The sequence below is a fragment of the Cryptomeria japonica genome, chromosome 11 (genome assembly GCF_030272615.1).
Source record: "Cryptomeria japonica chromosome 11, Sugi_1.0, whole genome shotgun sequence".
NCBI classification, from domain to species: Eukaryota; Viridiplantae; Streptophyta; class Pinopsida; order Cupressales; family Cupressaceae; genus Cryptomeria; species Cryptomeria japonica.
In genome coordinates this window covers 118,492,752-118,508,832 of record NC_081415.1, presented here as the reverse complement: position 1 = coordinate 118,508,832, position 16,081 = coordinate 118,492,752, and the positions used below count along the sequence as shown (strand labels likewise).

The following is a 16,081-nucleotide window of genomic DNA, read 5'->3' as shown; positions in this document are numbered from 1 at the left end:
TGAAATTTTAAGGGCAGACTGTTGCAGAAAATACAGTCCTAATACGGGGGCCATATCTCACATTTCCACCATTGGATTTTGCTTAGTTTGGGATATGTTTTTTATAACCAAGTTATGCATAATTTCACCAAAGAGATCGAATAAATTTGTTCAAGGGTCTATCAATATGGCAGCAAGGTGGTAGTTTTGCAATGATTTTTCTTTGTCAATGCATTGAGGCAGTTTGTAAAGTCTCAAAGGGTCTTGTATTGTTAAGTTTGAGTTGGGTCCATTGAAGCTCCACATCAAAGTGGTATCAGAGCAAGTGAAAGGTCTGGGATATAGGGGTGAAGATGGATTTAACAAAATCTGAGAAAGAGATAGTAGGTGCTTATAAGAAGTGGAAAGAACTAATGTTTGGTGGAAAGAAGAAAAGAGAGGAAGAAGAGTTGAGGAAATAAGAAGTAGAAATAAAGAAGAGAGAAGAAGAAGAAAAGAAACAAGATGAGTTGAGAAGTTTAAGAAGGGCTTTAGAAGCAAATGAAGCAAGATTGAGGGAGCTTAAAGAGGAACTAGAGAAAAAGAGAAAGGAAGATGAACTTAGGGAAGCACAAATGAAGTTGAAATTGGAAAACTTAGAGGGTACATCAAGGAGTTGGCACTTGAGGGTGCACAAGAAGGTAGTTTGGCCTGTGAAGAGGCTAGTTGTAGCAAAGAAGAAGACTTGTGATGAAGCCTTGATGATGGGTGAGGTTATGGTGACATGCCAAGGAGAATGGTATTTTAAATATGAAGAGATTTCGATGGGTTTGCTGGAACAAGATGATATTGTAATCAATAAAAAAGATGTTTTTGTTTATCCTAATGTTTTGTATGCAGGTTTGCTGAGTGTTTACAAGGATGATCATGTTGGAGGTGCTTACCTTGAGTACCATTTTTTTGAGCAGAGGTACCATGAGTTGCCAAATAACGTACAATTTTTTGCAGGGAATACAATGCAAGTTCTAATGAATTGGAAAACCAGAAAGAGGAGGCAGCCATGCAAGGGGACCTTGCAATCTTTTTATCCCTGGGAGTATGGTGCAGGAGCACCCAGGAAGACAAGGTGGAGCAGGGTCACTGATAGGCCCTATGGAGGATTTGATGAAAAATGAAGACAAACAAGACCTATAAGGTCTTTAAGTGATGTAACATGGCCATGTGAGCCATAAAATGTACTGAAATGCAATGTAATGGTCAAAAAGTGTAAAATTGCCATTTTGAGCAATTAGGCCTAGAAAAGGCTAAAATTGGGTTTTTGGGGTAGAAGTGTGTTTAGGTGGATAGAATATGTTTTTAAGGTCATCTAATGACCATTTTAATTTTTTAGAGGGTTTATATATAGGTTTGGCAAGTTGACATACATAGTTGTCAAACTTGACAACTTTGGAGCAACTTTTTGTTGTCAAAAAGTTGTCAAGAATACAAAAAGTTGTCATAAGTTAGTTATAAGTTGGTTTTAGGTTGGATTTATACCTAGAAGGCCTTGAGGGTTATAAATGGATGAAATTTAATCATTTGTGGTGGTTGGGAAAAGGTGTTTTGATCGGGTTTGGAGTTTTGAAGCAATAAAAATCTGATTTTCATGTGTATTTTCCAGGTTTCCACATAGAACGGTCTGATTTTCCATTGTTTTGAGTTCTTTTATGAATTAGTTTTCATTCCTTCATGGTTGGAGATGTCTCTATAATTAACTAAGTTTATTTTGGCTTTGGTTTGAAGTGATTTGGTTTTGTTTTGGTGAAGTTGTCTAATTTCTTGTGAAAACAGTCATATCCCTACCCTAGGGTTAATAATGAGCATGAAAATGTTGTATATTTTATTTCTAGATTGATATAACCCCACAAATGGGTATGATGGTGTATTATATTGTATATTTTCATAATATTTCATTTCAGGAGGCCATGCACAAGATGGCATGTGCATTGTGGGAGTAAAGGTCTGAAATTTTAAGGCAGACTATTGTAGAAAATACAGTCCTAATACGGGGGCCATATCTCACATTTCCACTGTTGGAGTTTGTTGAGTTTTGGATATGTTTTTTATAACCAAGTTACAAATAATTTCACTGGAGTGATCAAATAAATTTTTTCATTTGCAAAAGTTATGGGTGACTGTGTAAGGGTCTATCAATATTGCAGCAAGGTGGTAGTTTTGCAATGATTTTTCTTTGTCAATGCATTGAGGCAATTTGTAAAGTCTCAAAGGGTCTTGTATTGTTAAGTTTGAGTTGGGTCCATTGAAGCTCCACATCACAGAGTCTTTGGCTCATATGTCTCCTTCTTCCACATTTGGCATCATTCCATTCACTCCTCGACAGGATTACCCCCCTGGTTATGAAGAGGATACACCGATAGACTTGGCAACAAGACAACTAAATGTCTGAGAAGTGGCTGACATTAGATTCCTAGAGCATGAGGATTTCATTGCTGATAGTGACTTCATTGCTTCCAAGGAGTTCACCACATTCCTCTATCAACATAAAGGATCTCAAATTAGGAATAACATGAGAAATAGTGAAGAAGAGAAACAACTTCAAAAGTTACAAGAGGAGATGGATCTTGTGATGAGAGAAATGACACTTGAGAAGGGAAGACAGTTGCTTAGGGAAGCTGGTGTGCTATTATACTCTGGATGGGACATGAACTCTACCTTGTTGTTTGATGGATTCCTCAAGAAATAGGACCCAAGTAGGCAAATGATGCCAAAAGAGATTGATAAACTCTTTAGAGGATCAGGATATGATCCAAATCAGAATGCTCTTCTACAGTGGGCTATCTATCCCAAAGATAAAAGACCTATATTGGTTGATACAGAAGAAGCTCTTGGACATTTGATGGTGTAGCAGGTTGGAAAGACTGACCCTAGAACAACTACCAAACTAAATTTGGATGTCGCTAAACTGAACCAAGATCAGATAGAGTTTCTAGTCCGAGAAAATTCTACATACAAAAGCCTATATGAGAAAACAGATGAAGAAAAAAAGAGGCTGCAAGCAAGATTGCTTCAGATTGATACAGGTACTAGTCAAATAGGGATGACATACGGTGTTGATAGAGATGCCATGGATGCCTTGATAGACACTATGTATTGGAGGAACACGGCCGAAAAGACATCTCAACAAGTAGAAAAGGTACATCAAAAGATGGATAAGTTGATTCTGGAGATCATTGAACATAGGTTCAGAAGTATGATGCAAGTTGCAGAAATCTATTGGAAAACATACACTAGAACAGTCAGAGCTTTGAAAGAGCATTAAAGGTTCAGGTCTTAGTTGGAAGACATGATGAATGACAATAGTCTGATTAATCTAGGTGAGAAAATTGAAGCCGAGGCTTACTTGAAGTCCCATGATGAATTGGCAAATCAATTAAGGAAAGAGCTTCAAAGGCTGGACGATGGGAATACCCCTAGGGTGACCTCTTTTTATAGTAATGGTGAGTTAGTATCGTTCGAATAGTGGAAACAAGAGTTCATTGATTAGAATAATCAAGCAGTAGCAGAGTTGGATCGGGATAAAGAATTGTCACTTTGTGTTAACCATATTCTATCCAATCATTTCCATACAAAAAGCGACATGAGGACACTAAAAAATGATGTTCTAATGTATAAAGATGATAAGTACATTCAACACATAGGAATGCTAAACTTGTTTATCTTCCAGTTTGTTAACGAAAGTGCTAATTAATAGTTATGTGCTAAAAAGCCACGATGCTTGGTGACAATGTATACCCTCATATAAATGAGGGAACTTTTGTAACAATAAGGATCATTAGAGAAGAAGTAGAATATAGCCTCAGGCTTACTATTGTACCATTTTGCGAACATACATAATATAATCAGTCATCTTTCCTTCGTGTATATGATGTGGATTACTGCATCTTTCTTTAGGCAATTGCTTGTGATATTATCTAAAGGAGATAAGGTTACTTGTGTTCTTCTAGTAAAACTCTGTGTTTCAAATTGTGGATTTGAATAAAAGATTTACTTGTGAATATAGTTTTGTATATAGTGCGCCTGCATATTATCTCAACCATGGTGCCCCTGCATATGTATATAGTTTTGTTTATAGGTGGAAAGCCTGAGGTTCAATGTCAAACTTGGTTCCTCTAATACCACATGTAATATTCCACATCTGGCATACACTTGAGCCAACTAACTCACTGGTTTACTAACCAACTATATAGCGAACTACTTAATGTCTACTAAGAATAATATTCATAAATGACCATCATAAGATAGTTAACATACACTTGAGTTAGTTGATTCATTGGTTACAGAACTTCTAGGTTTAGCTGATCCAATTTGTTACATAACAGTCACTAACATTAACGGTTTACAAGGACCTTCATATGATTGTGACATAACCTAACAAGCCAACTTCTACAAATCCCCTATCTCTAACAAGCTTCAACTATCATCATGGAATTAAACCTAATACAACATTGGTTTCCTTATTTAGCTAAATTAACACATCATATTATGACTCAACAAAAAATACGGTTCTAATATTTTTTTTTGTCTTTCTATATTCCCAAAAGTATGCATCTAATTGATGATAAGAATCCTTCTTCAGGTCTTGCAACCATGGAGACTGGTTGTAATCTGATTATAACTGATGTGCATTGATTCCAAGATGAACCATATTCGGTTGAACTATGAGTTAAGAGTGGAAAATAAATAAACATAGAAAACAAATAAACATACAATAGCTACAAATTATAGCAAGGTATTGTGACTATAAGATAGAAACCATCTTAGGAGCCTCCAATATATCAAAAGTTGAGAAAGTAGCAAGCTTACTATACAAAGACAGTGATCACTATAAAGTTGCAGTCAAGTTCAAAGCATTGATTTGTCGGAACAAAGGGTTTCATATGGGGATAGAGCAGACTCATGAAATATCATGACATTCATAATCATAATCTAAAGAGTAGTCAAATCTTCAAGATAGATTGGTGATAGTGTAGTCATTCTGTTGAGCATCAAATCTAAATTAAGTAAAATATCTTGATCTGAGAAATTAAATCATAGAAGCCATCTCTCTTTGGAAGAAATCATCATTTTCATTGATACCGTAATAACCCATAAGTTATCAAACAAGTCTAAAAGCATTCTATCGAAGTATCTAAGATTCAAACATTATCAATGAGACCCAGCGATGTCTCATCGATATAAAAGGGGCATCGAAGAAAGAAAACACCGATCAACTTCAGAAAGGACTCATCGAAGACAATATTTCAAGGAAAGTGGAGATGGTTCTCATCGACAAGAAAAGGTCTTCGAGGATATAACACTATTGGTGCAAAAAGAATCACCGAAAGAGATGGTCCTATTATCACTGTTTTAAAAAATGGATGTTCTTGGTCCATAATTAGCTAATTTTGTTGAAATTTTGAGTCTGGTATTGGCCTTGTTACCTCTGTTTTGTTGTAAGCCAATGGGAAGGTTTAAGGGTTTTAAGTTTTAACCTTCAAGCTATTTGAGTAAAAACCTAGTTCTAATTCTGCATTACTTTTAACCACTTAAGTGATGGGTTTGTTTGTCATGAGAAGTGTCCCCCCATTGTTATTTACCTAGGTGGTCCCTTAAATATTTTAAATTTTATACGCCTATTACATTGCCTTTTTTCTAATGTTTATCGAGCCCTGTAAGTGTCATGCAACTCTTTGTTGATCCAACGACCCACGTTGATTCATAGCCAGGAGATGCTCGTGGTTTACCTATTGCGAAGCAGCAAAAAGATGGTAGGCCCGAGCGAGGTGGTCAATAGAAGGAATAAAGCAGTACAAGTCCCTGAGATCTAATGGCCCGCGTTATTTTGTGGGATGAAGATGATCGTGAGTTCCCTATCGCAAAATGGCGAAAAGGAAAGTGGGTCCACGCGGTAGTAAAGCTAAAGTTAAAGACTGATCATTTCTCTTTTGATCGGACGGATCACGTGGTTTCGTGGGATGAAGATGATCAAGTTTTACCCTCTGTGAAATAGCGAAAAGTGGCAGGTCCCAGAAGCAGGCAAGTTTTCCAAAGAGTAAAGAGTGGTTGGTTTAGAGAATGATCAATGGCCCGCATTGATTCGTGGCCAAAAGGTGCTCGAGATTTAGCCTTCGTGAAGTAGCGAAATGACATGGCAGTCCAGTTAGCGGTCCAAGTGGTTTAGGTGGCAAATCATAAAGTCACACGTGGCCTCGAGGTTAAGTAAATCAAAGAATAAACTTGGTGACCAGGTGGTGGGCCCAACAGATAGATTGAATCATACCACCAACAAAGAGGTGACCTGTCAGGTACAGGTGGCAGTTTAGAAGAGGATCCCATGGAAGTTTTTCGATAAGTAAGAAGGTGCCACGTTGGTTTATTAGGAGATCGAATGCTAGGGTGGATAGCACTGAATTAGAGGACCCACATCTACCGAATTAAAGTTGTAAAAGAGTGGGTATCTCGAGGAGGATCCAATGGTGGGCGCTATTTCACAGCCCGAAGGAGCAGGATAGTTACCGTTCGTGAAACAACAAAGACTATTAGCCTTAATCGCTTGGTGCGTGGTTAGTGAGGTAAACTGTTAGGTCAGGACATGATAAAGACTGATCAAGTTCTATCTAATCGGACAACTAGCGTGGTTTCACTGGGTTAAAGTGCACGATGGTTACTGTTCATGAAATAGCGAAAGGAATTTTAGCCTGTTGTCAGATGAGGAAAAGTCAAAAGGTAAAAGCAGTGCAAGTTCTATCTGATCGGACGGTTGGCATGACTTTGCTAGATGAACATGCAAGGGTTTTATGCTCTGCGAAATAGCAAAAGAGCGAAAAGAAAAAATACTCAGGATAGTTTTGACCCGTTGGAGCCAAATTTTTGAATTCTTTCATGAATTCAATTCTAAAGGGACGGCCAAAGCATGCGTCGCAGTTAAGAAGCCCAATTGACATATATACTCTCGCATCAATTGAATGAAGGTATCATTTCAAAGAAGTTGTTGCAGAGAAAGTTGGTGCAGAGCAGAATTCTTCAAGCTGAAATCAGGTTTTCTTGTTCTTTGCTTACCCATTGCTTGAAAATTGTTGAATTGTGGTTTTGTTCTGTTAAAGAATTGCTTTGATTGATAATTGGCATAGTTGCATACTTTCAAAATGGCACCCAGATGAGAATTGACAAGAAAGGTGAACTATCAGGACAAAAACATATGTGATGACTTTCTAGAGCAGTTAACCATGTCAACTAATGTCAGGTCTAGGGCCAAAGAGTTAGTACCAAAAAACCCTCATTTGAAAATTATGGATGGCCTGTATGACAAAGGAAATTGGTTAAGGGACCCCGAAATAGGGATATCAGGTCTAAGTCTTTTTAAAGTTGGTTTTGGTCAAAGACATGCCCCCGCCCCTTTGAATAGCATCTAGGAACTGGATGTGGGGAAGATTGTGGTCACTGGTGTGTTCATGGATGTAGATTTGTTGACCCTGATCGCACAGAATTATGACCTTGCTGCCAGATGTATCAAAATATAAAGGGATCAACCCTAGTTGAAATCAAAGATAGTGAGTTTAGAGATGTTTTCAAGCTTAGTGAAGCTTCAAATTATCTCGAGCCTATTGATTTTCAAGCATTAGCTCAAGTCTACAATGCACAAAGAGATCATCTTAGGAGTGGCCCATTAAGAGAATTCTTTGTTAAAATAGGAGGGTTAACAGTTGTAGGCCCCAATACAATGGAACCATTTTCCCTGAATTTGTTTACTTTAAGAGCTAAGGGTATGTATTGGACACTGTGTTAGATATTTGGAGAAGATGCTGAGAAACATATGCCAACACATTATATGCTGATGATTGCCCAAATTCTAAACCCTTCCATGGCAATAACATTTGATTTTGCCCCATATCTCACTAATGTTATTAATGCAGGGCTTGTAGGGATTAAAAATGGTAAGGTGGATAGGCCATTTGGATGGTACTCCCTGTTAATGCACATGTTTTTGTTCAAAGGTGCTGATTATTTTGCAAAAGATATGGATTTGGTCAAGGTTAAAGATAAAGAGGAGATGCCTGTGAAACTTTGGAGCACTGTTCTATCTTGGGATAGAGAGGATGCTATTTTTCTGAAGTTTGATAGATGCTTTGCATCTAAGATTAGAGTTCTTTTATGTGCAGAAAACCCTAGGATTCCTAAGGCTCTTTTGGAATTCCTTAGGCCTAAAGAGTTTGCAGAAGATATCAAGATTGTTCACAACTGGGGAAACATGTATTTTTACCCTGTTTCTACTGTTTTCAGAGTATATGGCTTCAGAGGAACCCCCTATCTACTGCCCTATCAGGTCCCATTGAAGATAGGGATTGCAGAAGTGTTGAGATAGATTGGAGGAGTACAAGAGGTTGAGCTGACCAATAGGGGTAAAGGGACCATTTTCCCAACTATTACCATGGCCCATCATTTTGTAATTACCAAAGGTGGCTGGAAATACTTTGAAGAATTCTTTAAGCCATTTATGTTGTCAACTACAGTTTCAAGGTGTGCAGACCCTAAGGATTTCTTCAATGGCATGTTTAGAAATAGGGCAACATGTAAAGGTAGGCCTCACCAATTTCAATTTCCTGAAGATTTAATTAGAAATGAATTCAACTTAGATGAGCAGGAATTAAGAAAGGAGAAGTGGGTTGCATACAAAAGAGGACTTGATTTTATTCATCAATTTGATTCTATTTATGACCCTCTTTCTAGTTTTACCCCTTTTGAAGAGAAGGTTAAATTCTTAATTCTTTATTTTAAAAACCTAATGCAAACCTTGAAAGAAAAAAGGGAGGCTATAATGCAAAATGATCCTGATAGGGCTAAATTGGTCTTAGCTAAGTCTGCCTTTGCTAAGGCTATCCCACCTGGTAATTATATGATGCATAAAAAATCTAAATATGTTGTGATGATGCCAGTGACAAGTGAACCTTCCACTTCAAGAGGAAAAAGGGCCATTGAAGATGTCATTGATATTCAAGATTCCCCTAAAAGGAAAAGAGTAGGGAAGGAAGTTGAAACTGATGAGCCTCAATACTCTCCATCTCAATCCCCTATTCACATAGGAGATGAGCAAGCAGTGGTTGAACAATTGCTATAGTTAGGGAGTCTCAGTGAAATTGCATACACCTATGATGAGACCCAGGAGGGAATACCAGAAGAGCCACCTAGTGCTGAAATGAATATAACTGATGGTGAGCTAAAGGGAAAGGAATTAGACCTCACTATCAAACAAGCTAGTGAAGAGTTTCTAGATGACAACAATTTTGTCACAACAGGGGCTTTCGTGCAATTTGCATGGAAACAAAATATTGAACAATTCAAGGCTAGATGTGAAAAGAGAATGAGTGAGCAACCTCACAAAGATACAAATTCAGTGGAAGAAGAGGTTAAACAAGAAATGATGGCTAAATTCAAAGCTATCACTCCTGAAGCTGGAAGAGAGATGGTGTCAAAGGCTGGTGTTATAATCCTCCCTGAATGGGATATAGTAGATGCATTGGTTCTTGAAGCAGTTAGAAAAGAAACCAAGCCAATGAAGGGAGTGACATTTAGCAAAGATAATGCTTCTCTAGTCATGTGGTCCCTCAAGAGGGATGAAAGTAGAAGAAGGAAAGATACCTCGGGATCTAATCTTCTAGGAGGTATGATAGTAAAAAGAGTCCAGGATATAGGGGTGGTAGAAGCTTCCAGTATAGTCTTAGAAACTACAAAGTTTAATGTGGCAGTAGCAGAGAAAGAAGCAAAGGAAAAAGTTGATCTCCAAGTCAAGTTGGAGACAATTTTAAAGGCTTATAATGAAGCCAAAAAGGAGGTAGCCAACAGGGATACTATTATTGCTAGACTTCAGAGTCAGTTGGTAGGACAACACCAAGGAGGTGAGTCCTCTACCCTGGCGATCTCTTCTTCTCCAGCAAGACCTCCACCTACTAGTCCTATTATAGAATTCCTCCCTTCTCCTATGCCTTTTGGTTTTCAACCAGCTGAGACTTTTCAACATGAGTTGGAAAAAATGAAACAGGCTCAAGCCTTGTTTGCAAGTAAGTATGAAGAGAAGGTAAAGGCCACCATTTTGAGTTTTGCTGATATAGTAGAGGCCCCCACTGTGCACACTAATATGAAAAGAATTTTAGACACTCTGTGTGAGTTAAATGAGGACAAGGCTATTTTAGAGCCTATTTTGAATAAGTGGATGCCAAGAGAAGTGGATTTAGAACTTATGTGTGCATCCTATGATGAAGTAGGATCTGATGTTACTATCAAATCCACATGTGAGTTGGCAAAAGGTTTGACCAAGTTATCAGAAGGAAGAGCCAATGTAGAGAGGAAAGCTAACTTGTACAGGAAAGAATATACTGAGCATAAATTTGAATTATTTCCTGGGGGTTTTGTCAGCCAAAATCAGTTGAAGGACAAACAGGTATGGCTTGATGAGCTAGGAGCTAATTTGTCTTTGAGAATAAATGAAATTGTTAACAAAGATGACACCTCTCTATTTGTTAAAACAATTGGGGAGATAGAAAATATAAAATCACATTACAGTTTTTTGGAATCAGAGGTGAGGAAAATAAGAAACTCTTGGAAAAGGTTAATTTAGTTAGAGAAAAAGATTGTTGGCTACTCATGGCCTACTGATGATGTGTTCCAAGAGTGGACCAAAAGGTATGTAGTGCAAGAGGAAGATGATCCAGAACAGTTGGAAGATGCTCCAGGATAATTAGAAGATACTCCAGGATAGTTAGAAGATGTTGCAAAAGAGTTACCAACTGAAAAGGTCGTTGAGACAAAAAAAGACTTGTAACTGCTTCTTGAAAGAAGCTATGGTTGTAACTAATTTTCCTTAGGGATGTCCAAAGCTTCTATGCATCCATAATGTTATAAATGGATACCAGGACAGAGAAAAAATGATCACAAGAATTTGTAAAGAAACTCTACAGAAATTTATTTGCGTTTTTTCTAGTGTTTCACAGAAAACTATCTAAGTTTTGTAAGATTTTCCAAATTGAATATAAATATACAAACCATTAACTTTGAGCCTAAAATTTGTGTTGTCTTCTGGTATGCTTTCAAATATTTTACTAGTTTCATTTGGGTAATTTAGGGTTATTTCAATTGAACAGGGATTGTAATGCAATCTTTATAGATATGTTTCTTAGCTTTCTTCTTCAAGAGGGGAATTAAATACGCGAGAAATATCTTTATCAGTAGGTTATTTGTTGGGAACTTTGAATTTGATGAACACTGTTTAGTATAACAAGGGAGGATTCTTATACATGTCAAGCATGTATGGAGTTGGTAGAAGCCAAAGTGATTGAGATGTATGGATATGTTTAATTCTGAAGTTATTGTTTAAAATAGATGATTCTGTAGCCTGGATAAGGAACTGGTATCTGTTAGTGTTTTCTTTTCTAAATCTCTTGAGGATCAACACTGAAAATGAGCCTAAGTTTTCCTATATTTTTTTCAGTTTTTTGTTTAAGGCGATAAGATCCACTGGTTTTTGGACAATGGTTACTGTGGATTTTGTTTAAAAGTGTGAAAGTATTCACATAAGGTATACCCACCCGAACTTTGGATAAGTTCGAAGTGTAGAAGGTTATTAAGACCTTGTCATATGTTGCTCTAAGGTTCTTGTTCCTTGATTTCTCCATTCACATACAAAGTTATTCTTTCTCATCAGAGGGGATAAGAAGGGGATTAGAATTTGAGAACAACAGGTCCCACCAACAAAGGGTATCGAAGAAAGCAGAGGTGGCCCCCATCGATGAGAAAAGGCTTTCGAAGAAACAATATCATCGATGCAAGATAAAGAAGATTCATCGAAAGAAGAATTCTCATCGAAAAAGTGATATCGATAAAACAGAAGAAAACTACATCGATGAATGATATAGATAAGGATATGAGGTTCGATGGGAGGACAAAAGAAGTCACCGAAGTCCAAAGTCTCTTTGACATGAAACCCGACGGACAACAAAAAGATTTCGATGAGAATATGAGTTTCGAGGAGACTAAAAGGCATGTATCCGATACACATGGTTTCATCAATACAACTTTATTGGTGGAAGACAACAAAGAGAGGATAAAAGGGGCTTCGGTGAGACAACAGACCCATTCATCAAAGGAGCATAGTGATATCCATGGAAAAAGCATTATGATGGAAAACTAAAGGAAGTCACCGAAGCCCAGGGTTCGACATAAAAAGGGATCGATGGATACCAGATAGGTATCGGTGAGGAGATGGCAATACTCAATTTGTTTATCTTCTAGTTTGTTAAACAAAAAATGTTGGTTACCTGTTATATGCCAAAAAGCCATAGCCCTTGGTAATAATGTAACTGATAGACTCATCGAGAGGTGGTGGGTTTAAAAATTGTCTCATAAGTTTACACAATAAGTCCTAAAAAAATATAAAGACTCTGTAGCCCAAACAACAAAGAAAGGCACTGGTCATCTATAGAATACAATTCATTAGTTCACATTTCATTTTAAAGCAATAGGAGTAGCTGAGTAGGAAATATAGAGTAGACTATAAATAGTGTATATACATAAATTTCAAGCACAAAAATCGAATAATTTCTACAACAACAATCTTGAACTCATCTGGTATATCTCCATCCTGGCAAGTTATGCCATTCTGAGATGCAATAGGTTAGTCTCAGTCACTAGAACACAATTTGCAACATGCATTAGGAGTTGTCCTCCTTACAAATAGTACAAAATTAAAAAGGTATTATCAAAGCTACAACCACAATTAAAAGAGGAAGCTTACAAAGATAGGACAAAGCTAGGTACAGTCATAAGTCAAAGCAAATTCATAGTTGAAACTCAGTCCAAAATAGTGAAGAAGTGTAACAAATGACATGAGAAGTCTAAAGAAGTATTATAGCAATCATGAGTCAAGGATCAATGAAGAGATTTTTTGCATCCATGATACAAGCCTTAAAAGCATCCATTATACAATCTCAAACACACTTTTTACCATTTTCTTGGTGATTTTGCCCAATTGTGTATGTCTTGCTTATGTATGAAAATGGCATTTTGCAGCTTTCCACCGACCATGTGTTTGAGATGTCTCTGATTTAGATATGGCATGAGGTTAGTCATAGAGTGAGACTAGGGAGTTGGACCATCTCAACCATGGTGCACTTGCATATGTATATAGTTTTGTGTATTCATTAAAGATTTTCATTTAATTTTAATCAACTAAAGAGTAATATTCATGACTTACAAGTAATAAAAAAACTTACAACGATGAGGCATATTCATTACTTACAAGTAATAAAAAAACTTACAAGGATGAGGCATATTCATTACTTATAAGTAATAAAAAAGCTTACAAGGATGAGGCATATTCATAACTTTTGCAGTCCTACCTTGTATATCAACACTCAAAGCAACTCATATTGTTCATGTATAGACAAGACAATATGGGAGTTCATTATACCCAACAACTTGTGGTGTTGTTGTTCGTGTTGGCTCCACTTGCACTTTGCAATTAAGATTTAATATACATTATTCAATAAGATTAATTGTGCAACATAATGAAATATTGAAAAGTGTGTTACCTTGTTGAGCTTCGCTTGATTTCGAGAATAGTTTAATATTCTCTACTTAATAGGGCCAACCACATGAAGGTGGAAGCTCATTTGGCCCCTCCACCCCCCCCTTAACATCACTCTAAATTCCCCGTTAACATCTTATAACATTCATTCATTAATTCTTTCTACCATTATTAAAATATAGCATTCATTCATTAATATCACATAACGTTCATTAACACATAACATTGATTAACATTAATTAACACGCAACATTCATCAATATTAATTAACACATATCATCCATAACCATTAATTAGCACATAATTAAATTCACTAACACATAAAAATCAGTCATTATCAGATTAGTTAGATTACAATCATTTCTTTCTTTGTTTTTTCTTTGAAGCTATGAAAAGACTAAGTGGAACATCGGTTTCTTCATCATTTACCCCCTCTGCAGATGTTCTACCAATTGCTCGTGATCTCAATGTATGCCTAGTCCTATACTGAGGATGAGGACACTAAAGCGAAGGGGGGTCCTCTGCAATAACAAAGAAATGGGTTAAATTCAAAAAAAAAAATTATTATTGTTACAAGTATTTCATTAATTTAGAGAACATAGTTGTTGTGCTCTTTACCTGATGGGGCCACATCATTTTGTGTAGCTTCAACCTCAACATGCTGAACACCCTCTAGATCATCTGGAGTTTAAATACTAAAGGTTACATTAATGCTGAACACCATTTACAATTATATTTGTTTAAAGCAATAACAGTGGTCCTCTTTGCCTGCATGGGGAACATCACATTCTTGGGGTTGTGTACCCAGATCATGCTCCACTTGCTCACCATCGACTACATGCTCTAAAATATTAACAAAAATGGTTACATTAATTACTACTCTAATTACAAATTAAGATATATATACTTGTATTAATAGCTAAATAAATAAATTTGAATAGCAAATGAATACCTCCACTACTGGGATGCACATCCAGACCTTCATGTGCAGGTGGTGTTTCACAATTAGTAGGCTGCATTCCAATGACATGCAGATTGTTATCATTGCTTGCTTATTTAAAACAAATATAGTCACTTTATGTTGGAACTCAACATCAATTAGATTATTGGTAAAGTATTCAATTTGAAACAACTTCCATTTACCATATTTACCTATGTGACGGATGCACTTGAATGTTGTGTATGCCCACTCAATTCTCGTAGCCGATCAGCCATGGCTGAATAGCCTTGCTGGTAGGCAATTCTCTTGTCATCTTTTGTGGGTGCTCTATTGAATTTAGAGCCTTGCATTTTTGCTTGGTACCGTGAATTTTGCTTGCATTGTTTGATAAAAAAAAAACATTTGCAATTTATTAATATTTTGATGCAATATTTCTTTTACATGAGATACTTACAATTCGTGAAGCAAGTTTCATGTAACCACCAGAGCCGAGTTTGTGTTGCCCGTGCTTTTCTTGCCTTGCCTTGGTTTCCTTTGATGTGTCACTCAGTCTATAAAAAGTTTGAAATATGCTAGATTATATAAATATAAAGAATAATTAATTAGTACATAATTACATTCTTAATAGTATTTCGTACCTTCTTCTGGAGTCTAGTGGTGTATTTCCTTTTTTCCTTTCAATTCTCTCCTTGGCATCCAAAATCAGGTCCTTCCACTCCCTCTCTAGAATCATGGGGGGACGCTCATACTTTAGGTTCCTCTCCAAATGGGTCCTATATTGGTCCCTCACATACTTTAGATATGTGCTAGCTTTTTCAAGGAGCTTGGTTTTGTCAAAGGTGTCATTTCCAAACCACTCAACCATTTGGTTTGTCAATTCATCTTTTAACCTTTTTTCTTGGTCATTCCACCTTTTAAAGCAAAAACAAACCTGTTAGATTCAGAAATGAACTGAATCTACATTTATTACACTTCAAGAAATGAATCATAGGAAAACTATTCTAGCAATGATATGAAATCAAAAGTGGATTAGGGTTAGTTCACATATGATGTACCACTTTTACGTATGGTGGGCCCAAATATCTGCAATGCAATGTCACTAAGATGTTTATAGAAAATATCATTGCCTGCAAAAAATTCATGGGATCATTAGTCCAAAATGAGTGATCATAAAGTAAATTACAATTAGAGTATATATAATAATAATTTAAAGTACCTGGAACCTTTTGTATCTTTAAGGGAAGCATTTCTTCGTCGCTCACCACCAATGTGGCCTGCAACGTTCCCGTACTACCAATACAAGAATATCCAAGAAATGATGGTATGTTATTAGTAGTAGTCACCTCTGGCACATCCTCATGTGCATCTCCTCCTACAAAAAAAGAATCCACTATGAAATGGCATTAGAATTCAAGGAAGAACGCTTGAAGGGAAATAAACACATGACAGAATATAGAGCAAAAGAGGTTTCTACCAACAGTGGGCAGGCCAATATGATGTGCACTAGAGGATGTTTGCATGCTACGTGTTGCCAACATTGCAGTCAGCAATACAGGTGAGGGTAACCT

The 16,081-nt window shown here is 36.8% G+C and overlaps 1 long non-coding RNA gene across 1 annotated transcript; it reads right to left on the bottom strand.

Moving 5' to 3' along the window:
- Positions 1–14,731: 14,731 nt before the first annotated feature.
- On the bottom strand, positions 14,732–15,880 carry LOC131041046 (uncharacterized). Its single transcript, XR_009104964.2, has 3 exons — positions 15,569–15,880; positions 15,152–15,424; positions 14,732–15,064 (listed from the first exon to the last, which is right to left on the bottom strand). It is a non-coding gene; the product is annotated as an uncharacterized LOC131041046 (long non-coding RNA).
- Positions 15,881–16,081: the final 201 nt, after the last annotated feature.